At 44.8% G+C, this 23,987-nt stretch overlaps 1 long non-coding RNA gene across 1 annotated transcript in view; it reads left to right on the forward strand.

Annotated features, from left to right (window-relative positions):
• Positions 1 to 16,193, forward strand: part of LOC140070549 (uncharacterized) — a 94,727-nt gene extending 78,534 nt beyond the window's left edge. The window contains exon 3 of the long non-coding RNA XR_011848946.1: positions 15,583 to 16,193. This is a non-coding gene — a long non-coding RNA (uncharacterized lncRNA). The remainder of the gene's footprint in view (positions 1 to 15,582) is intronic.
• Positions 16,194 to 23,987: the final 7,794 nt, after the last annotated feature.

A 23,987-nucleotide genomic window follows, 5' to 3' on the forward strand; every position in this document is an offset into this window, starting at 1 on the left:
TTGGTGGCCTCAGGCGGCCAATACAATTAAAAGATGTGGAAGAACAGGGTACAATAAGTTACTGCTTAAAATGCCATGTTGGCATTTCACAGTAAATCAGTGGATTTTGGTTGTTGTTTGGGCACTCGATCTCTAAAAGGTTCGCCATCACTAGTCTAAGACATAGGGGCTCATTTACTTACCTGTCCCGTCATGATCCCCGAGGTGCGTTGCCTGACGCTTCCGGGCTCAGGTCCGCCAGAGTTCACCATCTTCTTCCCGGTGCATTTAAGTGCATGGCTTGCGACACAATTTTGAATGTTAAATCCTGTGCGTTGTCTGAATCTGTCGGATTGTCCGGCGGCCCGCCCCCCGATTTCTGTTGCATGAAAGTCGGCGCCAAAATCCAATCACGTGCGCCACAATCTGCTTTTAAATGCGCCACAAAACAGTAATCGTCAGAATATCCGACGTTTGTGCAGTCCACAGATCCTTAGTAAATGAGCCCCATTCTCTTATAGTAAGTGTTATTACTTTCACCGTGTGGGGTCAGTCAGGCCTGTGAATATAAAGAGAGACTTTCCTGCCCGACCTGTACACAGCACAGAGACGCATAGGTAGGTTGTGTTGAGGAGAGCACCATTTATAGTGCAGATCTCAAGCGTGTTCCTAGAGGGCAGTATTATAGTAGTTATATTTTTGTATCTCAGGGCAATACCTGGATTTTAGGAACATCACATAATATTGAGCTGCATCAAATTTCAAAGTTGGATCTCTTAGTTCAATATCTATTGCAATCAAGGTCCTGAACAATTTGAACATGGGATTTTTCCAAGTCATTGTAATTTTCCCCTTCCCCTACAATCCATCACAGTACAGTGGACCCTCCTGAACCTTCTCTAGTTCCTAATATTTCAGGCAGAAAAAGAAAAAAAAATACACTTCTCATCAGAATTTTGTGCCTGGGAAGACAATTTGGCTTCTTTGCACGTCAGTCTTCATTCCTAATGATTCAATCTCCCCATGTATATTTTAAGAGAACTAATTAACCTTGTGAGATTTGCTGTGAAAATTAAAGTGGTTTTCATTTGACAGGAGATGTATGTTTGAAGTTCACTCAGTAACATATGGCACTGAGAAAAAAAAAGAAAATGACAGAATACGTGGATTCTGTTGGCAAAGAAAGTATTGTACAGAATTGTGGTGTGAATGTGCCCCAAATGACTATGTACTAGGTCAGTGATGGGCAACCTTTTGAGCTAGGTGTGTCAAAATTCGCCAAAAAAACGAGCATAACTCGGGTGCTGTGTCACCTTTAGGAAAAACCTAATTTTGTAATAACATGTCCAGCAGCGGCCTCCCCTTATTAATAACATGTCCAGCAGCGGCCTCCCTTTACTACTAAAATACCCCTAGCGGCCTCCCTTTACTACTAAAATACCCCTAGCGGCCTCCCTTTACTACTAAAATACCCCTAGCGGCCTCCCTTTACTACTAAAATACCCCTAGCGGCCTCCCTTTACTACTAAAATACCCCTAGCGGCCTCCCTTTACTACTAAAATACCCCTAGCGGCCTCCCTTTACTACTAAAATACCCCTAGCGGCCTCCCTTTACTACTAAAATACCCCTAGCGGCCTCCTTTTACTACTAAAATACCCCTAGCGGCCTCCCTTTACTGCTAAAATACCCCTAGCGCCCTCCCTTTACTACTAAAATACCCCTAGCTGCCTCCCTTTACTACTAAAATACCCCTAGCGGCCTCCCTTTACTACTAAAATATCCCTAGCGGCCTCCCTTTACTATTAAAATACCCCTAGCGGCCTCCCTTTACTACTAAAATACCCCTAGCCGCCTCCCTTTACTACTAAATTACCCCTAGCGGCCTCCCTTTACTACTAAAATACCCCTAGCGCCCTCCCTTTACTACTAAATTACCCCTAGCACCCTCCCTTTACTACTAAATTACCCCTAGCACCCTCCCTTTAAATATAATATAATAATAAACTTACATACTTACCCAGTGATGTCTTCTTCCCTGTAGCTTTACTGCAGGCGGCTCGGCTCCTCCAGGTTGCACCGCGCGCCTCGGGTCACGTGACTGACGTGACCTGACGTCAGGTCGCCTCAGTCACGTGACGAGCAGCGCGCATTGCAGCCTGGAGGAGCCGGAGGAGTTGCAGAAAGTGGGCGGACCAACGCGGCGCCGGACAGGTAAGCAGGGGGCAGAAACACAGGGACGGGGGCGGGACATTACCACAGGGGCAGCACATTACACAGGGACATTAACACAGGGGAGCACATTGCACAGGGACAGAAACACAAGGACGGGGGCGGGACATTAACATAGGGGTAGCACATTACACTGGGGCAGCACATTACACAGGGAGGGGGGCGGACAGCGGGCGCTGGGCGGCCGCGTGTCAGCAAAAATAACTACGCGTGTCAGTGCTGACACGCGTGTCATAGGTTCGCCGTCACTGTACTAGGTCAACACAAGCCAGCTATACATACAGGATTATGTAAAAGAAGACAGCCGATCTGTAGGGGAAAATATGCATTATAAACACATATAGTATACATACATAATATAATTAGACATACTGTATTTACACACCCTATATACACATAGATACAGTATAAGCACACCATATACAAACATACTGCATATATATAATTATAGAATTTAGGGTACATTCACACGAACGTAATGGGGACTGATATCTGGCCACACCATTTGCAGACAGATATCAGTCACCACTGACGTCTATAGCACCCGGTCACGCATTGTCTCAACGCACTGTCACAGTGCACGGCGATATATGGGAAATGTCCTATATTTCGCCGATTTATGATGCCGGCCCTGCACTTCTCTATGGAGAAGGCGATGGGTGAGCAGCACTCCTCCTCTCCAGCGGGCTGACGTGTACCCACGCGGGCACACGTTTGTGTGAATGTACCCAAACACACATACATACACTATACACATATTCTACATCATATACAAATACATACAGAGCATAGACAATTACATACAGTATATAGACATCATACATACACACATACATATTGTCAGGTCCGCTGGAAGGGACATCGTGTCTGCTGGTCCTTCCACCCTCCACGCTGACAATGCTAGTGGTCTTTCCCGAGTTTCTGCACGTCTCCGTGCTGGCTCCACCCCCTGTCTCGGGGCAGAGGGTATCCAGGACTCGTCCGCTTTAGGGAAGCTAAGGCTGTCTCTCTTCTGAATCAGCCTGGGTTCCTGCTCCTATGGGATCCAGGGGGCGGATCTCATGCTGCATAAATTGATCTGGACCTTCCACCTGTGCCAGTGTTTGACCTTCTGGAACTCACAGCCTAGCTGGAGCTTGACGTACCCTCTGGTGTGACCTGGCGGTTCTGCTCACTCTTCTATGTTCAGTGTCTGTCCATCTTTAGTTCTGCTTTAGTTTCTTATGCTGTCTTGAACCCCACTACTTTCATCCTTGTTCGTCCTGTTTTTTCCCTCTGTCTGAATACTGTCCTAACGCCCACACTGCAGTTTTCTGTCCATACCACCTCACTGCGGCTGACAGAGCTATTTGGATTCCTCTCCCCTCCCAGGGCCTTGCAGGGTAGATAGGAGGTTCCTGTGGCAGAGACTCTCTACCTTCAAGGGGGTTTCTGCCTTGGTAGGGTCTAGTTGGTAGATGAGCGCAGGGTTAGTTCGCCCTCTAGCTCCGTTATGTCAGCCTGCACTCAGACTAGTTGGCTTTGTGTACAGTATTCCAGACGTGGGTTTTCCTAGCACATATAGTTTATACACACCATACATCATATACATACATACAACATATGCACAGCACATAAACACACAAATACACCATAACTTACCTGAAGATTTATCCTTTCTGGCTTTGCTGATGTCGCACCATTGGGTTAGGTCACGTGACCAGATGGCAGGCGGATGGGGGCAGACTAGGTATGAGCAGGTGGGCCACGACACTGGATCATTACTGCTAATCACTGGGGCAGGGCCCGGGTGCCTCCTCCTCTCTGCTGGACAGCGGGAATGTAATGAAGTTGCGCCGCAGCCCAGCGCATAATAATGATTATTCACCACGGGCCCTCGACCTTGCAGGCCCAGTAGCAGCCACTATAACTTTAGTTACACCCCTGAGTACATGCTTTTGCGGTCATTGCCACATGTTATGGGAATAAGGAGACATAACATCTGAGCAGCAGAACTCACTCTTAAATGAGAGCTTCCTGTTCACTGTTGCTTCTGTATATATATATATATATATACAGGCGGTCCCCTACTTAAGGACACCCGACTTACAGATGACCCATACTTAAAGACGGACCCCTCTGCCCACTGTGACCTCTTATGACGCTCTCCAAATGCTTTAGTATAGTCCCAGACTGCAATGATCAGCTGTAAGGTGTCTGTAATGAAGCTTTAATCCTAGGTTCAATTACAGCAAAAAATTTTAAAATTCCAATTGTCACTGGGGACAAAATTTTTTTGGCCTGTATCTACAATTATAAAATATATAGTTTCGACTTACATACAAATTCAACTTAAGAACAAACCTATGGAACCTATCTTGTATGTAACCTGGGGACTGTCTATATATATATATGCAACACCCTCGCCGATGCAAGGCAGAGCTGTGTTTGCGAATACGTCCCATCATGTAGCTTGCGGCCTGTGTAGGGTCTAGTCAGCCCCACAGCATGTCACTACATCACACTACATAGTCCTTATAGGACACAGGGGAACATTGCAGTGGTAGATCCTGCCTGGTAAGGCAGGAGTTAATTGTTTTGTGTGATGTAATATGTGTCAGCCAATCACAGGTGTTATACTTTGTCTCTGTGAGCTGAGATGTGAGCTGAGATGTAATTGGAGGAGCAGCCACCACCTGACCAGGGGAGTAACAAGATCCCTGTTGAGGAAACTTCTGGAAGTGAGTTCCCTCTCAGAAGAGAGGAGAGAGCAGTTAGCTGAGCAGTAGCTCAGAAGCAGACTGGAGTTACTCCAGTACAGACTCTGCGGAGTCTGTGCAGCTAGCATACCAGACCAGAGCAGGAAGAGCCTAGCCCCTGCCTGAAGAGTGGAACTAATAGCTAGTAGAGAGAGGAAAGGGGTATCATCCTACCTTCAAGGGTGATACCTGAAGCAATCCAGGATAAAGCTGAAGCATCCTACTAGGACACAGCTACCTCCCAGCCTGCCCTTTGCATTCAGGCTGATGATCTACATCCTGTGGCTCCCTCCAACTGCATCTCAGCAATCCACCATTCTGTTAAGGCACGTTGCTGCAGTTCCTGTCGGTTCCAATAAAGAACTGTAAGTTGTTTTTGTTCAACCTCTGCCTCCGTCTGGTCCCTGCTACTACGGCTGCCATCATCACAGGCACCCTGTCCACTACACAGAGACTTATACTCTCGACACCAAAGGGTTGCCCCAGGGAGAACCGCTATAGCAGCCTCTCCCTCATCATTTCTTGCCAACACCTGCTGGAGACCTGCCAGGCTGTAGGACAGCCCTCCGGTTCCCCCATACCAAGCACCGTGACACTAGCGTGCCTAGGCCGCAACCGCCAGCCACTCAGGTACTGCGGGCCCCAGCTGACTCCAGGCCCCGAGAAAAGGCTAGGCCCCGGTGGGGGATGTTGCAAGTGGCGTCACGAACAGGATTATTACTTCTGTGTCTTATTCTGGCACTATAGACTGTCATTTATTGAAAAGACTGTGCTGCCTAACCCTGCTGCTGGGTTTAGGCCCAAGTGATTGTGCGTTTCTGCATTGAACTGTATTACTGCTGCCACGTGCTGTCGAGCTCCGCTCCAGCACTCAAGAGGTTAAACTCTGCAAAGAACTTTGTCAGCTCTGCTACATTCGGCGCTGCCGCGCCTGAAGCATTTACCTCACGAAACTGTGGCGCAACAAGTAATTCCAGCCCGCCACTGGCGGGAAACCCAGAGACATTGCTAAGCTCCGCCCCCTGCACGTATGGCGCGAATCCTGCCTCAGCGCGCTGTGGCGCAGCAGAAAATTCAGCCCGCCACAGCTCCTGGCGGGAAAGACTCAAGCTCCGCCCTCTGGCGCGAAACTCTCCCGTGCTGCAACGCCAGTGAGAGCCCACGAGGTACCTCAGTATCAGCGCAGCCGCCATCCAGCATCAAAGAGGTTAATCGGCCATCTTGGATTTCTCCACGTGCTATCTCCTGTCCTGCCGACATGCCGCACAGCCTCCGAGATGAAGAACCAAGTGTCGCATGGCTTGCCCACGAGCCTCGGGCACCTTCCTCTGCTGCACCGCTTACTACTGTCTCCCGTACGCAGTCTTCAATGGCGGATTCTCCTGAGGACCACCGCGGATGTGAGTACCATGGCCCCCAGGGCCTATATCACAGTGACTGTTACTATATCTCCCTTATCCCCGGCTGGGGTACAGTCCGGCCTCCCTGCAGAGGGCCAACATCTACCCATAGGAGTCCCGGCTGCAAAAGAGACTCTCTTAAAGGGGTCTGACCCCTTATCTAATGCTGCTGACCGTCCTGCGGAGTATCCAGGACCACCTGCTAAGAGGCCCAGGCTGTCCGGTGAGACCGCCCTGCCAACTACAGAGGTTACCACCGCCAGCGCAACAGCGCCCCGAAGAGCTACAGGTCAGTCCAGGAACAACAATCCTTCAGCTGTCAGCAGTGAAGAAGTTACAGCTCCTGCGGTCATCATCATGCGCTCCACAGCGCCCCCAGCTACAGAAGGTCAGCCAGAGAAGTGCCTGTCTCCTTCCTTTGCTGAGATGCCTGCCGCCGTAGGTGACCTCCCTGCTGTTCCAGCTCCAGCTTCTGGGTGTTCCATGTCAGCAGTTCCAGTGTCTACCACCAGATGTCTTCAGGTGACGGATTTCAACACTGCTTTCTTCACCCAGGCTGATGATGTCCATGCTGCAGTTCCTGCTTTTATGCCTGCAGCCATTGCTCTTGAGCAGCAAGATTAACCCCCTGATGGGCTGTAGCCCACTTCAGGTATTGTGAAAACTGTGTACATATGTATATTTATTTCTGCTATCCCATTTGGGCTGAGTGCCCCTATTCCACAAGAGCCAGAGACTTTCCTGGGACTCTCACACTTATTTATCTCAGTCAAGAGATTCTCCTTGAACTGCCCACTGTCATGTGCTCTGATAGCACCCTTCCTCTGCCCCAGCAGAGATTCCTTCAAAGGACTCTGTCCCTCTACACCTAGAGGAGACCCTTTGCATCTTTATTTCACTTTTCCCTACCTCAAGGACTGTACCCAGAAGATGGACTTTGCTAATAAAGACCTTCTGAGAGACTTATGCCAACTCTAAGGAAAAGTTGCTATTGCTAATGACTTATTATATTGCACTTAATGCCTTCCTTTTTAGGTATGGACATTCTGCATGCACTTTTATGCCTTTTCCTTTCCAGGTGAAGAGAGATTTTATTCTGCTACCCTGAGTCGCCTACCTATGTAACGTTTGTAACGTTCAAGATGTGTACCCATTGGGCTCCTAAGCCAATGTGAGTTTACAAAATGTTTGCACACTGTCAATCTATGCCAGTAGTTTGCACTAACCTTTTATAGGCTTTTCAGATTGTAGCGTGGCTGTGTCGGACCGTCCAATATGTAAACCCTGACCGCTATCTTATGGCTCAAACCGAAGTTCGTAAGTGGGGGTAGTCCGTAAACTGCGGGTCCTTAGGGGACCGGGGGTGTTACAGAGATAGCACCTGGATGCCACTCATACAAGGGTAAGAATGTCAGTCGGCAGGTACTTGTACATTGTACAATGTTTTATTGTGTCACATATGCCAATGTAATGCATATACACACTATATATTTGTCGCTAGGGAAGAAGTGTTTATATAACAAATATACAGGCCCTGGTGCAAGGAGTGGATTACAGTACATGACACCACACCTTTCCTACTGTACCGTTTGGTTTAATGGCGTTAGCGACCAACTGTCATACTTTTACATGTCCATGTCTTAGTCCGACACCAACCCAGGTGCCTGTCTCCAGGACCATGGGCGGTTTGTCCCTAGAGATCATGTAGCCTGCACTTCACAGAAGTGCCCCTATCTACCTCTGCGCCCCAATCAGTCTGTAGTCGAGCCGAGGGCGGCTCTTTCAATTGCCCCGGGGGTATGCAACACCCTCGCCGATGCAAGGCAGAGCTGTGTTTGCGAATACGTCCCATCATGTAGCTTGCGGCCTGTGTAGGGTCTAGTCAGCCCCACAGCATGTCACTACATCACACTACATAGTCCTTATAGGACACAGGGGAACATTGCAGTGGTAGATCCTGCCTGGTAAGGCAGGAGTTAATTGTTTTGTGTGATGTAATATGTGTCAGCCAATCACAGGTGTTATACTTTGTCTCTGTGAGCTGAGATGTAATTGGAGGAGCAGCCACCACCTGACCAGGGGAGTAACAAGATCCCTGTTGAGGAAACTTCTGGAAGTGAGTTCCCTCTCAGAAGAGAGGAGAGAGCAGTTAGCTGAGCAGTAGCTCAGAAGCAGACTGGAGTTACTCCAGTACAGACTCTGCGGAGTCTGTGCAGCTAGCATACCAGACCAGAGCAGGAAGAGCCTAGCCCCTGCCTGAAGAGTGGAACTAATAGCTAGTAGAGAGAGGAAAGGGGTATCATCCTACCTTCAAGGGTGATACCTGAAGCAATCCAGGATAAAGCTGAAGCATCCTACTAGGACACAGCTACCTCCCAGCCTGCCCTTTGCATCCAGGCTGATGATCTACATCCTGTGGCTCCCTCCAACTGCATCTCAGCAATCCACCATTCTGTTAAGGCACGTTGCTGCGGTTCCTGTCGGTTCCAATAAAGAACTGTAAGGTGTTTTTGTTCAACCTCTGCCTCCGTCTGGTCCCTGCTACTACGGCTGCCATCATCACAGGCACCCTGTCCACTACACAGAGAATTATACTCTAGACACCAAAGGGTTGCCCCAGGCTGTAGGACAGCCCTCCGGTTACCCCATACCAAGCACCGTGACACTAGCGTGCCTAGGCCGCAACGGCCAGCCACTCAGGTACTGCGGGCCCCGGCTGACTCCAGGCCCCGAGAAAAGGCTAGGCCCCGGTGGGGGATGTTGCATATATATATATATATATGTGTTGAATTATTAGTAGAGTAATTCCCCCCGCCCCCCCCAATGTTTATATAATGCCCATTTAACCCCTTAATGCTGAAGCCCCTTTTCACCTTCCTGACACGGCCCATCTGAAATGTGTCTACTTTGAACGCTTTAACATATCCATTTTGTCACTGTGCCCTGCTGTACAGGCACAGGGGGGCACTTGGAAGGGAAAGAGCATTGTTTCATTTTTGGAGGGCAAGTATGGCTGAAAAAGTTTTCATGTGTCAGGATGCATTTGGAGAGTCCTAATGGTACCAAAACAGAGGAAAGCCCCAAAAAGAGACACCGTTTTGGAAAGTACACCCCTTGTGTTTAGCAAGGTATAATTTGTGTATTTGCACCAACAGGTGTTTGATTCAATTAGGCCACAAAAGGGAAAAAGATGAACATTTTCTCAAAAAAGTCACTTTTACTCCAAATTTTTGTAAGCCACAAGGGATAAAAGATGAAACAACCCCCATAAATGTGTAAAACTATTTCTCCTAAGCACAGAACTGCACCACTTTTGCATATAAAGTGTTGTATGGGTACGCAGTGAAGCTCAGAAGGGAAAGAAGAGGTTTGGCCTTTTAGAAGCCAGATTTGACAGACATTCTTTACATGTGTCAGGATGCATTTGGAGAGCCCATGTGGTACCAAAGCAGAGGGGAACCCCAACAAGTGTCACCATTTTGGAAAGTGCACCCTTTGGAGAATTTAGCAAGGTGTAATATGTGTATTTGTCCATAAAGGTGTTTGATTTAATTAGGACTTAAATAGGAAATAGGTGAAAATTTTCCTATAAGGGTCATTTTACCCCTAATTTTTTGTAGTCACAAGGGATAAAAAAAATGTAATAACCCCCCAAAATGGGTAAACCTATTTCTCTCGAGTGTAGAAGTACCCCACATGTGTATATAAAATGTTGTATGGGTGCACACTAGAAGGAAAGAGAGATGTTTGCATTTTAGAAGCCAAATAAGAAATGTTTTACCTGCATTAGGAGAACCCTAGTGGTGTAAAACAGATAGGAATCCGAAAAGTGATCCTAATTTTTGAACGCACACCCCTTAGAGAATTCGCAATGTGTAATATATGTATTTACCCCTACAGGTGAATGATCCAATTAGGCCCTAAAAAATTAAAAAGGTGAAAATCTTCCTATAAATGTCACTTTTACCCCTAATTTTTGTAAGCCACAAGGGATAATATATTAAATAACCCCCAAATAAGTGTAAAACTATTTTGCTTTATGGGCGCACAGTAGAGGAAAAGAGGGATGTTTGTCTTTTAGAGGCCAAATTTGACAGAAATCCTTCACATGTGTCAGGATATATTTGGAGAGCCGTAGTGGTACCAAAACAGAGGGAAACCTGAAAAGTGACTCTAATTGTTGAATGTACACCCCTTGGGGAATTTAGCAAGGTGTAATGTGGTGTAGTGTAATACACGTGGTGAAATGAGCATTTTGAACATATAGGTGGTTTCCAAATATGATGTGCAATGGAGTCCAAGATGAAAATTGCAATTATTTCTGGAAAGTTCAGTGCCCGTTATGTGGCGCCCATTATATGGCATCCATTATGTGTGGCCCAGTTTGTGCCACTGTAAAATGTCCGCTCTCGGATTAGGAAGCCATATTTCCTGATACGAGAAAGACCCAACATGTGATCCTAAATACAAACCACAAAATCCAGCAGGGCTCCGGAATAATAAAGACTTAGAAGGGAAATAGAAAACCTAAATAAAAAACATAAAACCAACAAGTGCCCCTAGTTTGCAAACTACATCCCACAATGAAATAATGGAGGGGTATAGGGAGCAACGTGACCTAACAGTTGTTACAATTATTCATTTTACCAAAATGAATTACCAAGGGACCAACTAAACTTTTGTCACTCTGGAGTTGTCGCAGGTCTCTTAGTAGTATGTAGTGTCCATCCTAACTCCTCTTTTGGAACAGACTCTTTATTGAGTCCTACCTTTAGAAGCAGCAGAATTCACCGGGAAAATGCTGTCCTGGCAAAACATGGGAACATCTAAACCAGAGGTACTGGGGCCCCGTCCTTCTTGTCCCAATATTAGTTTCCTAATATCTTCCTCTTGAAAACGGAGAAATGATACGGCAGGACCTGCACATTGGAACAGCTCGTAAGAGTTGTACAGCATAATGTATACAATGTGCACGGCCAGCGCTTTTGTACCATATCTTCAATTTTCGTAGGAAAATTATCGCCAAGTGTTGCTCTTATTCACCCTAGCGATGCCCATTGTGACGAATATTGCTGCTTTTGGCTGGACCAAATTGACCAGCCAATAGCGGCAAACATGGACAGAGGGGGGCAGCAAAACCCCTCTGGTCCGCAAGGCAAAATTGGTGGCTGTCAGGAACAGCCGGCACCCACGTGGTGATCGGTATTACTGACGTCATAAGTAAATTTGCTGCTATTGGCTGGTCTGCATTGATGAGCCAAAAGCAGCGATCATGAACTGGGGAGGGTGGGGGGGACGTAACCCTTCTGGTCCATGGGGCAGGATGGATGGCTGTCAGGAACAGCCGCCATCTTGCCCCGAACACTGTGTCTGAACTGTGTTGGAAAGTCACTACCCGCCGTACCGTTCTATAACAACGCGCGTTGGGAATTGGCTATACAATCTTTATTTATTTTTTCAGCTATTTAGACAAATAAGGGCTTATTTTTTGAGAGACGAAATGCACTGTAAAAAAAAACCCTTCATTTTTTTTGGTTTTTTAGTAATTGAAGCAATTTTATTAACTCTTTACGTGTGTAGGAAAATAAAATAGCATTTTTTGGGGGGGGTGTTCACTTAGCATAACAATAATATATTATAACTATGATTACGGTGATACCTCATTTATATAGTTTTGTTTATATTTGTCCAATTTTATTGAAGGAAAACTAGAATAGAAAAAATTGCATTTGTTTTAGTATTGCCATTTTATCGCGGGTGTTTGCGCTGTGGATCGGATCCCCCGCGCCATTTACCGGGGGATCCGATCCACTTCTGGGCAGCTCCGAGGACTGGGATGTGCCCCGGAGCTGCCCAGTCTCCCTGGCAGTCAGACCCCTTCCAGGTCCGAATGTAAACTGTCTGAGCATGCTCGAGCATGCCAGACAGATTACACTGCTCTACAATAAAATAGTATTGTAGAGCAGTGTATTGAACTTGAACCAGCGATCAGAGCATCACATGTTCAAGTTCAAGTATGTATAAGTAAAAAAGTGAAAAACACTGAACACTACACATTAGAATAAATACAAAATAAATACATTAAAATATAAGCCCCATATAAGCCCCTAAAATGTCACTTTCCCATAAAAACACTTAATAAAGTATAAAAAACACAAAAAAAAACGCATATTTGGTATTTCCGCCTCCGTAACAATCTGTATAATAAAAAAGAATCGTTACTGGACCCGCACGGTAAACGCCGGAGAAAAAAACCTGCAAAGACTTTCCGAAAAAAGATCATTTTTAATTAATACCCTATAAAAAAAATGCTCTAAAAAGTGATTTAAAATATGTTATGCACTCTAAAATAAGCCCACTCAAAAGAACAACTCTTCTCGGAAAAAATAAGCCCTTAAACAGATTTGGCGAAAAATAAAAAAGTTATGCATAAGAAAAGACGGTGATGCTAAAATTAACAACATTTTTGCCAAATTAATTTTTATTCAGTAAAAATGGGAAAAAATATAAAATCTATATAAATATATAAATGAGGTCTCTTCGTAATCGTGGCGACCCACAGAATAAAAATAATATACTATTTTTATGGTATGGTTAATGACCAAAAAAAAAAACATAAAAATTTTCCTAAAAATTGATGATTTTCATTTCCTCCACCAACAAAGAGTTAATAAAATCTCACCAATTAGCTATAGATGCCCCAAAATTACCTACCAGAAAAGTGCATCTCATGTGGCAAAAGAAATAAGCCCCTATAGGTCGACATTAAAAAAAGAAAAAAAATTATAGCCTGTACAATGTGACATAGCAAATCTGCTCTGCATGGCGCCTCCTTCCCTTCTATGCCTGGCCGTGCGCCCATACAGCAGGTTACCACCACATATAGAGTATCGGTGTACTCGGGAGAAATTGGGTATCAAACTTTGTGGAGCCTTTTTTCATTTAATCCATTGTAAATGTTTCATTTTCCACCCAAAATGAATGTATTGTGAAAAAATATTACAATTTGCAGACTGCACCTCCATTTTGATTTAACCCCTATAAAACACCTAAAGGGTTAACAAACTTCATAAAAGTGGTTTTTCATACGTTGAGGGTGTAGTTTCCATAATGGGGTAATTTATGAATCTAGCTATTATTTAGGCCTCTCAGTGTCAATTAGAAGTTGAGCAGGTCCATCTAAATATGGGTTTTGGTGATTTTACAAAAAATGTGAAAAATGCCACCTAAATTCTGAGCCTCATAAAATTCTAGTAAAATATGTGGAATCTTAAAAAAACAGGGGTAGCGAGCCATAGGTTCCCTACCCCTGCTATATACTATGGGGGTAGCCTGGCTATATACTAGGGGCAAGCTATCTAATAGAATTGGATACAACATATCAGAGGGCAGAATCACACTGGATAGGATTAGATACATTGCTTTCCTCAAATAGTAATGCGTCTTCTATTGTCATAATTCACTATTTTGTAGCTTTACACAAATTCCTCCCGTTTCCTGCACCATTCTCTGCTTACCGCTTAGCCACCTCTTGCAGTAACAGGCTTATTGCAGATATAATATATTCTCCTTATACTGTGGGAGGCCAATTCTAAGCCGATGCGTCTGGTACATTTTGCAAGTGATACATATTTACATTGTCCAATAAAACAGGATTTACAGCTCCAGGATAAAACCACTTATCTTGGACAGAGCAAGGAATAGGAGCGAGTAGCTCCCTGAAACTGAGGCTTTATTACCCAAAGGCATATATATAGATTTATGTATATCACATCACAGCGAACAATAGCTGAACATTATGAAAAGGAAACATCATCAGGGGGGGATTTGCCTATAAAGCAACCCAAGCAATCGCATGGGGCATCAGAGGTAGTGAGGATGCTTACTGACACTTGCCATGTGTGCTTTAAACTGTTCTCTACAGTTCAATACAGTTTAACCCCTTAACGTCAAGGCCCTTTTTGGTTTTTGCATTTTATTTTTTTTACTCCCCACCTTCAAAAATCTATAACTTTTTTATTTTTTCATATAAACAGCTGTGTGAATGCAACAAATTGCACTTCATAGTGACAATATTTAATATTCTATGCCGTGTACTGGGAAGCGGGAAAAACATTTCAAATGCAGTGAAATTGGTGAAAAAACACATTCGCGCTGTTTTCTTGTGGGCTTGGATTTTTTACGGCTGTCACTGTGTGCCCCAAAGACTTGTCTAGTTTATTCTTTGGGTCGGTACAATCACGGGGATAACAAATTTGCATAGGTTTTACATTTACAAGAATTAAAGAGAACCCGTCAGGCAAAATAACCCCCCTAAACTAAATATATTTTCATAAACCGCCATTAGAGAGCATTGCCTCTGTCCCTTCATTGTCCCTATACATGTCTGTAAACTTAAGCAATGAGGTCCTAAAGCTGTATGCTAATGACCTGTGAGATGTCCAATGAGTCATTAGCATATTGAAGCTGTCTAGCTTATTCATGAGTGGGAGGCACAGTATGCCCCCAGTGCTTGACTGACAGCCTGTATAATAATGTAATGGCTCCTCCATGTGCTTGCTGGTGGCTACGCCCCCTGCTGCCTGTGTGTGTATGTGTATGTGAAAGATACAACAGTTCCAGGCAGCCATGTTATAGCAGAACATGTCAGGTACTTGTGTAGCTGATTTCTGTATCTCACACATATGTATGGCAGGATGCAGCATGTCAGCAGGTAAAGCACAGACACTAGCAATGCTTTACTATACATTACACACAGACATGAGCAGGAGGAGGAGACGGGAGAGGTAACAGGGGTGACATCACTGCCTCTGACCATGTGACCAGCTTCATTTACACAGTAAAGAAAAGATGATTTTACAATGATTAAAGACTAGATAAAGTCTGGGATGGGATCCTTGTGAGCTGCTCTAACAGGTACAGGTGACAGAACTAGTGACAGAGACCTGATGACAAGGGTCCTTTAAAACCTCTTGTACAAAAAAATTTATTTTGCCATATTCTGGCGCTAATAACTTTTCATACTTTGGTGTACGCAGCTGTGGGTGGTGGCATTTTTTGTGAATTTTGATGACATTTTCAATGATTCTATTTTTAGAGTGGTACAGGCTTTTTCTCACTTGTTGTGCCATTTTCAACTTAGGGCGCAATTTTCCGTTACAGGGTTAAACGCTGTGAAAAACGTATAATATTTTGATAGTTTGGGCATATTTTGATAGTTTTACCATATTTCAGACCCCCTTGCCGTTCTTCTTTTGCTGTAGACAGCCGAGGTCTTGGGCGCGCTATGGTCACGGTGCTCCGTATTGGGACCAGAGGATGGGCCTACAGCCTGGCAGGAGAGAGCCTTAAACAACAGCAGCAGATTTAGCAGAGCTGGAAAGCTGGCAGGAGATAGCTGGCCCACAGGAAGGATTGCTCACAGCCTGGTAATAGCTTCAGGATGGGCTGGTAAAGATGGAGCAGAGTCTAGATGGTGGAGCTCTGCTTCCTTGTAGTGTGTCTGGGTAGTGGCCTGAGACACTTCTGCTTCCTGTTGCAGCACGGACATGTGGTACTCTCTCCTCTGCTTACTGGAACTGACATTTACTCCAAGATGGAGTCTCTCACTTTGACCATGTGCTCCTGCCCACCAGGGGTTTTTATACTACCCTCGTAAGGTGGCAGCACTCTCCAATCAACTTTTAGCTTGCTTTACTAATGAATAACAACATTTTCACATTGTTAACTCTTGCCTTACCAGGCAGTGGTAGATATTAGTAGCCTGGCATGGCCAACGCGTTTCTAGTGTTGTCTGACACTCTTACTCATGAGCCATGCTTTTTTAGCCAGCTATAGACATGACACAAGCAGTCTTTTATGCATTTTTTATTGGAATATGTATTCGAAATAAAGACGTAATCATTTAACACTTCTGAGTTTGGACGCTGAATTCACTGCTAAAATTTTTTCAAGTTAAACGCACCTGGTCCAGGTCGAATCCGTGACATTGCAATGTACAGAGCAAATATCGGGTGAGCTGCAATGAACTTTCTTTTCCTACGGCGTGTGTCATTGTCTGTGGTGGTCCAGGGGGTTTACTGACCCCAAGTCCTCACATTAATTATGGACAGCACTGTAGGTGCATTAATTAATCTATATATATTATTTACGTGGCACTGTACATGCATTTATTAATTATGTGGGTCACTCTTTGTTATTTGATATATAGAGCCCCCACAATAAATTAATTGGGGGCAATGTGTAAATATTATTTATACAGGGTGCAGTATAAATGTATTAATTATGGGGGCACTCTATATGCATTATGAGATGCCCTTATGTTATTATATATTAATTATGAAAGGGTACTTTGTATGTATTAATTATGGGGGCACTATGTATGTATGTATGCACTTTATATACGAGTATGTCAATTTGTTGCAGGGGGAGGACACTGTTTTGTTCCAGGGGGAGGGTTCTGTGGACAGGCTATATTTGTGGTAAGAGTATTATTCAGGTCCTTTACTTATGTGTACCAAGCCAGGTACTTGAGGAGTATTTTTGTACGAAGCCATGTTCTGTTTTTCTGTATTTCTGTGCCAAGCTCAGTTCTGGTGCTGCATTCCTGAAGGGGGGCCCCCGACTGTATAAGGAGGGTGCCCACAGACTGGGGGTGTCCTAGTGTTGCAATTTATTACATGGGACGTTTGCACTTTAAATAGGGGTGGTATTTGCTTCCTTTCTCCTCCCTGCTGCTGCTCAATCCCTCCCATAGCTGAGCCTTTATAGGGCAGGCACTGGGCCTGCACTTCCTCTTGCCCGGTCCATCTTCAAGCTGTCCCTCCCTCCCTCCCTCCCTACTGTTACTTGGTTTTTGTGTTTTGATGTTTTCGGTTTTCAGTGATCATCTCAAGTCACAGCTGACAGAAAATGAGAATTGATGTGGATTTTGCCCGGAAGTGCTGATTCGGGAGTCCGGTTGAGCAAACCGCTTCGGGCAGCTATGGTTTACAAAGAGATGGATGAAAATTGTGGTTCATTTTTGAGAGTATTAAGTAATAATTGTTTTCGGTGATCATCTCAAGTTGCAGCTGATGGAAAATGGGAATTGATGTGAATTTGCCCGGAAGTCGAAGAGCTAATTCGGGAGTCCGGTTGAGCAAACCGCTTCGGGCAGATATGGTTTACAAAGAGACAGACTGAGATTATGGTTAATTTTGAGTATCAAAGTAATAATGGTTTTCGGTGATCATCTCAAGTCACAGCTGGCGGAAAAGAGAATTGATGTGGATTTTTTCGGAAGTCCGGAGGAAGTGGTGGTTCGGGAGTCCGGAGGAACAAACCACTTCGGCAGCTATGGTTTACAAAGAAACGAACAGAGATTGCGGTTGATTTTGATAATATTAAAATAATAATAATTGAGTTTATCAGAAATAAATAGCTGTGACCTTTTCTGCCAAACAGGAAGCCTCATGTCATCATTTCTTAGTTATGTTTAGTTATTAATGGTTTATGGGGTTAATGTTACGGGTAGGATTATGTATCATTACTAAAGTGCCTTAATGTGTAGTTAAATGGGTAATGTTTACTACCTCCCAGTCTTGTGCTTATTTACAGAGCCAGTCATGGCCATAAGTTTTGAGAATGATACAAATGTTAATTTTTACAAAGTCTACTGCATCAGGTTTTATAATGGCAATTTGCATATACTCCAGAATGTTATAAAGAGTGATCAGCTTAACAGTAATTAATTGCAAAGTCAATATTTGCCTACAAAATGAACTTTTTCCCCCAAAACACATTTCAACTTCATTGCAGGCCTGCATTAAAAGGAGCAGCTAACATCATGTCAGTGATTGCTCCATTAACACAGGTGTGGCTGTTGATGAGGACAGGGCTGGAGATCAATCTGTCATGATAAAGTAAGAATCACACCACTGGACACTTTAAAAGGAGGCTGCTGCTTGGCATCATTGTTTCTCTTCTGTTAACCATGGTTATCTCTAAACATCATTGCACTGCACAAAAAGTGGCCTAACAGGGAAGAGTATCGCAGATACAAACATTGCACCTCAGTCAACAATCTATCGCATCAAGGAATTCATGGAGAGAGGTTCCATTGTTGCTACAAAGGCTCCAGGGCACCCAAGAAGGACCAGCAAGCACCAGGACTGTCTCTTAAAAGTGTTTCAGCTTCGGGATCAGGCTAGCAGCAGTACAGAGCTTGCTCAGGAATGGCAGCAGGCAGGTGTGAGTGCACTGTGAGGCGGAGACTCTTGGAGCAAGGCCTGGTGTCAAGGAGAGCAGCAAAGAAGCCACTTCTCTCCAGAAAAAAACATCAGGGACAGACTGATATTCTGCAAAAGGTACAGGGAGTGGACTGCTGAGGACTGGGGTAAAGTCATTTTCTCTGATGAATCCCCTTTCCGATTGTTTGGAATATCTGGAAAACAGCTTGTTCGGAGAAGACAAGGTGAGCGATACCACCAGTCTTGTCTCATGCCAACTGTAAAGCATCCTGCAACCAGTCATGTGTGGGGTTGCTTCTCAGCTAAGGGAATCGGCTCTCTCACAGTCTTGCCTAAAAACACATCCATGAATAAAGAATGGTAGCAGAATGTCCTCCAAGAGCAACTTCTCCCAACTGTCCAAGTTTGGTGATCAACAATGCCTTTTCCAGCATGATGATGCACCTTGCCATAATGTAAAGGTGATAGCTAAATGGCTCAGGGAACAAAACATAGAGATTTTGGGCCCATAGCCTGGAAACTCCCCGGATCTTAATCCCATTGAGAACAATCATCAAGAGACGGGTAGAAGTAATATGTGCATCCAGGGCCGGCTCCAGTTTTCATTAGGCCCCTGGGCGACAGAGCCTCAGTGGGCCCCTTTGCAGTGAACCTGCGTGGCAGCATTCAAAATTAAGAAACTAAAACAGTCTCCTGTCCTAAAATTTTCCCTAGATTATCATACCAAACAGCATCCTCATGGCTAGTTTTATATAAGCCCCCTCACACCCTATGGATTTATTAGATACAGCACCCTCTCCCCTATGGATTCCTTATGTACAGCCTTATGTTGGCAACCCCGCAGCTCTGGGCCCCGGCAGTTGGCCAGTGCTGGCGCCTGTCCTGTGTACATTACATCCAATACACTAAATATGGGATACTTCTCATGAACAAAATATGTTAACCCGATAAACTCCCCGCTTAGAACTAGGAGAATTCTTACTAAACAACTGTGGTGCAAGTTGATGGATTCTGGATAATATGAAGTAGAGGTGTGCGCCCGCTCTGCTGCACATTGTGTAAGAACCTCTATAATGTCGCTCTCAATGTCTTCTTGTGTGGATTATGATGGCTGAAGGGAAATGTACAGAGTTTGTAGTTGATCATAAAGGTAATGGACCAGACCAAGTTTATATTTCCACATTCAAAACCAATTGTGATCTCCAATAAAGCTGTGAACATTAATTATCAGCCGCTCATCACTCTGCTGCCTAATTACTTGGCTCAGAAAAGCTGCTTGTCTCTCCCATCCTCGTAGCAGAAAAGATATGTCAATGATTCAGAGAGGAGGAACCATGGTGAAAGTGCAGCACCCACAAAAATCTGTGGTTTAAATGAACATTTACATCTTGGGGGACAGAAGATATCTTATTCTCTAGCAGATGTCTCCTAACTACTTGAGAATCAATTGCTATGAAATTGACTTGAGGTGACACTGGAGTGAGCCACAGCATTTATGAAAAAAAAAAAAATATCCACAACTTTAAAATGCAGCATATACAGTGGGTACGAAAGTATTCAGACCCCTTTACATTTTCACTCTTTGTTTCATTGCAGCCAATTGTTAAGACCAAAAAAGTACTTTTTTTGCTCAGCAATGTGCACTTTGCATCCCTTCTTGATAGAAAAAAAAATTAAATATAGATATTTTTGCTAATTTATTAACCAAGTACAACTGAAACATCACATGTTCAGGCCCATTGCTGTGACACTGATATTTAACTCACATGCTGTCTATAGCCTTGAGATGGTTCATTGAGATGGTTCATTCATTGGAGTCCAGCTTTGTTTAAATAAACTGATTGGACATCAGTAGGAAAGGCACATACCTGTCTACATAAGACCTCACAGCTCATGTGAGCGCATGTTAAAACATGTTAAAGCAAATGAAAATCATGAGGTCTCAGGAACTGCCCAAGGAGCTTAGAAACAGAATTATGGCAAAGGACAGATCTGGCCAAGGTTACAAAAGAATTTCTGCAGCACAGTGGCCTCCATAATCCTTAAATGGAAGAAGGGAAGAAATCGAGTTCCAGAGATGCAGTACGGAGATGGGAGAAAGTCCCACAATGTCAACTATCACAGCAGCCCCGCACAGTCAGCGTTTTATGGCAGAGTGTGCTGACAGAAGCCTTTCCTCAGTGCAAGACATATGAAATCTGCATACAGTTTGCAAAAACACACACATGAAGGGCTCCCAGACTATGAGAAATAAGATTCTCTGGTCTGATAAGGCGAAGATTGAACTTTTTGGTGTTAATTCTATACAGTATGTGTGGAGGAAACCAGACATTGCTCATTACCTGCCAAATACAATCCCAATAGTAAAACTTTGTTTTTAAGCTACATGGACAGGTCCACTAGTTGCAATTGAAAGATGAATGCGGTCAGTGCAGAGACATCCTGCATGAAAACCTCTTCCAGAGTGCTCTGAACCTCAGACTGGGCACATTTACTAAAAACAGTGCAAACTGCACTGTGTAGTGTGCAGAGGGCACCAGATTCATGAATTGTGGCATCCGTTCTTTATGATCTTGGCACTCCCTGTGCTTCCCCCCGACAGAGTTCACCGACTTTGCATGTTAAATGAGTTGCATGGTCCAACTGTGCTCTGGAATGCCCATTTCAATGACAAAATAAGGCATAGGTGACATCTAATACCTCAACGATGTCTTCTCCTTTGGGGCCAGAATGGATATAACTTATGGCTGAAGAATTTTCCACCAGATGTCTTTAGCTCCTGATGCTGCTGGCAGGGCCAGATTAAGGTTGGTGGGGGCCTCCATTGAATGTAGTCCGGACAGGGAGCAGCAATCGCTGTATACGCATCCCCAGTAATCACTATATACAGCCCCCAAACACCACTATGGAAGGCCCCCCCCCCAGCAACCGCTATATACCGCTCCCTCAGCAACCGCTATATACAGCCCCCCCCCAGCAACCGCTATGTATACCTCCCCCCCAGCAACCGCTATATACAGCTCCCCCCCAGCAACCGCTATATACAGCTCCCCCGCCAGCAACCGCTATATACGCCCCCCCAGCAACCGCTATATGTAGCTCCCCCCAGCAGCTGCTATATGTAGCTCCCCCCAGCAGCCGCTATATACAGCTCCCCGCAGCAGCCGCTATACACAGCTCCCCCCAGCAGCCGCTATACACAGCTCCCCCCAGCAGCCGCTATATACAGCTCCCCCCAGCAGCCGCTATATACAGCTCCCCCAGCAATCACTATATACAGCTCCCCCAGCAATCGCTGTATACAGCTCCCCCAGCAATCGCTGTATACAGCTCCCCCAGCAATCACTATATACAGCTCCCCCAGCAATCACTATATACAGCTCCCCCAGCAATCACTATATACAGCTCCCCCAGCAATCACTGTATACAGCTCCCCTAGCAATCACTGTATATAGCTCCCCTAGCAATCACTGTATACAGCTCCTCCAGCAACCATTATATACAGCTCCCCCCAGCAACCGCTATATACATTTCACCCAGCAACCACTTTATATATTATAAAAGATGTCATGTCCCCATCATAAATTTAAGAGCAGGCCTCCTTTAACCCTGTGCAGTGCTTATGAGAATGTACAGGTCCATTATGTACTGGTTGTGTACGTGAGCTTTGTCTAATGAAATTCATGAACGCCCTGAAATCAACCAGTGACATTTTTTTCACAAACCTTTTTTTATTCTAAAACACACTAAAATCTTTGCATTGGAAACCCGTCCCGTATTGTTTTCCATAATCAGGTAACACTAAGACGCTGCCGGGAAATGCTTTGCTAATTTGAATCTACCCGCCCGCGCCACAGTCAAACCACGCGCCAAGCGAGAACCACAACATTTATCCAACCAGCTCTCTGCAGCTATTACATTGACTGCCTCCACCACTGTGCAACCGTGCGTCACGGAGCGCAGACTTATATAAACTGTGGCCGCACCCCCTGCCGTGACGTAACAGTCTAAGGGGGCGTATTTTTAGTGCACGCTGTCAGCAGCTGTCAGAGCAGTCACGTGGGTAAACACAAACACGTGGCTGCCGACCACGTGGTGATGCGTCTAGCCGGCGAAGGAGGAGATCTGTCAATCACAAAAGACGGAAGTGGCTCAACCAATGAAGTTGATGGGAAAGTTTACCAGCCAATCAGAAAGCAGCAAAGTTTGACAGCGCCAAAAAACCTTTCCGCTGACTGAGTGAGGGCAGGCTAGAGCACAGCCGCAGCTTGCTGCTCATGAGAGTGTGAATAGGATGGTTATGGAATATGTAAAGGTTTTTATGGATTATTTTTATTTTAATGGACAAATATTTTAAGCTAGATAATAAGAAGATGAAACATATTTCTTTATACTGGGTCTTCTATGTAATTGCTATTGGTAAAATTGGTTGAGTGTGTTATTTTCCATAGAATAGAATCCGATATTATTTCTCCTTACACAGATGGCAATTTATGCCCATATTCAGCTGTTTGAGCGCACCAGTACATGTTCCTGGAGGGCGTTTTTTATGGGCATTCATGGGGGAATCTGATGGTGTCATAAAATATTTTCCTGAATTAGCAAAATTTTCAGAACATTTACGTCAAGTTAATGTATAGTCTCTTATTAAAGTGATGGGTGTCCTCTGTCTTAATGAAATACTATAGAAGGAGCAATCTTTCTTTTTGCCATGGTGTTAATAAAGGGAAAGCCTGAGGTCTGTCAGGGTGCATTCACACGATGCATTGCGTCACGTTGTGCGTTGCCTTTTTGACGCATTCCACTGGCTTCAGCTGAGGTTACATTGTGTTTTAGCAGATGCAGTGGAAACGCAATGTAACCTTATCATGTAATCAAGGCTGAAGCCAGTGGAATACGCCAAAAACGCAAAGCGCGACGCAGCGCATTGTGTGAATGCGCCCTCACATGCGGCACATTTAGAAACAAAATGCAAGCGCATGGGGACAGGCCTTGGCTTGTAAGCATATGCTTTACATGATGCGTTTGCATTTTTTAATGCGTTTTTGACGCATTTCAAAGACTTCAGCCTTGATCTCACGCTGAGGTTACAATGGGGGACATTTACTTAAAGTGTCGGTGTCTGCATTGGCTTTGTTACCGACCTGCTCTGGGAAAGAAGATACACATTTAATATTGTAGAGCTGTGCAGAGACATTTCTGGCGCCGAGACCATTTTCTGTCCCGGGACCAAAATCTGTCCCGAGCACCAGAAATGTGTCCAACAGTCCCTGCTAGACCAGTTTTCTTTTGGTCTACTTTCCGCCAGTTTACAGCGCCCAAAAAGGGCTGCGACACATATTAATTGTGTCTGAGTTTCCACTCCGCCAAAGCCACGCCCCTTTTCAGAGAAGAGTCGGAGCAGACGGA

This window comes from Engystomops pustulosus, chromosome 7 (assembly GCF_040894005.1).
Source record: "Engystomops pustulosus chromosome 7, aEngPut4.maternal, whole genome shotgun sequence".
NCBI lineage: Eukaryota > Metazoa > Chordata > Amphibia > Anura > Leptodactylidae > Engystomops > Engystomops pustulosus.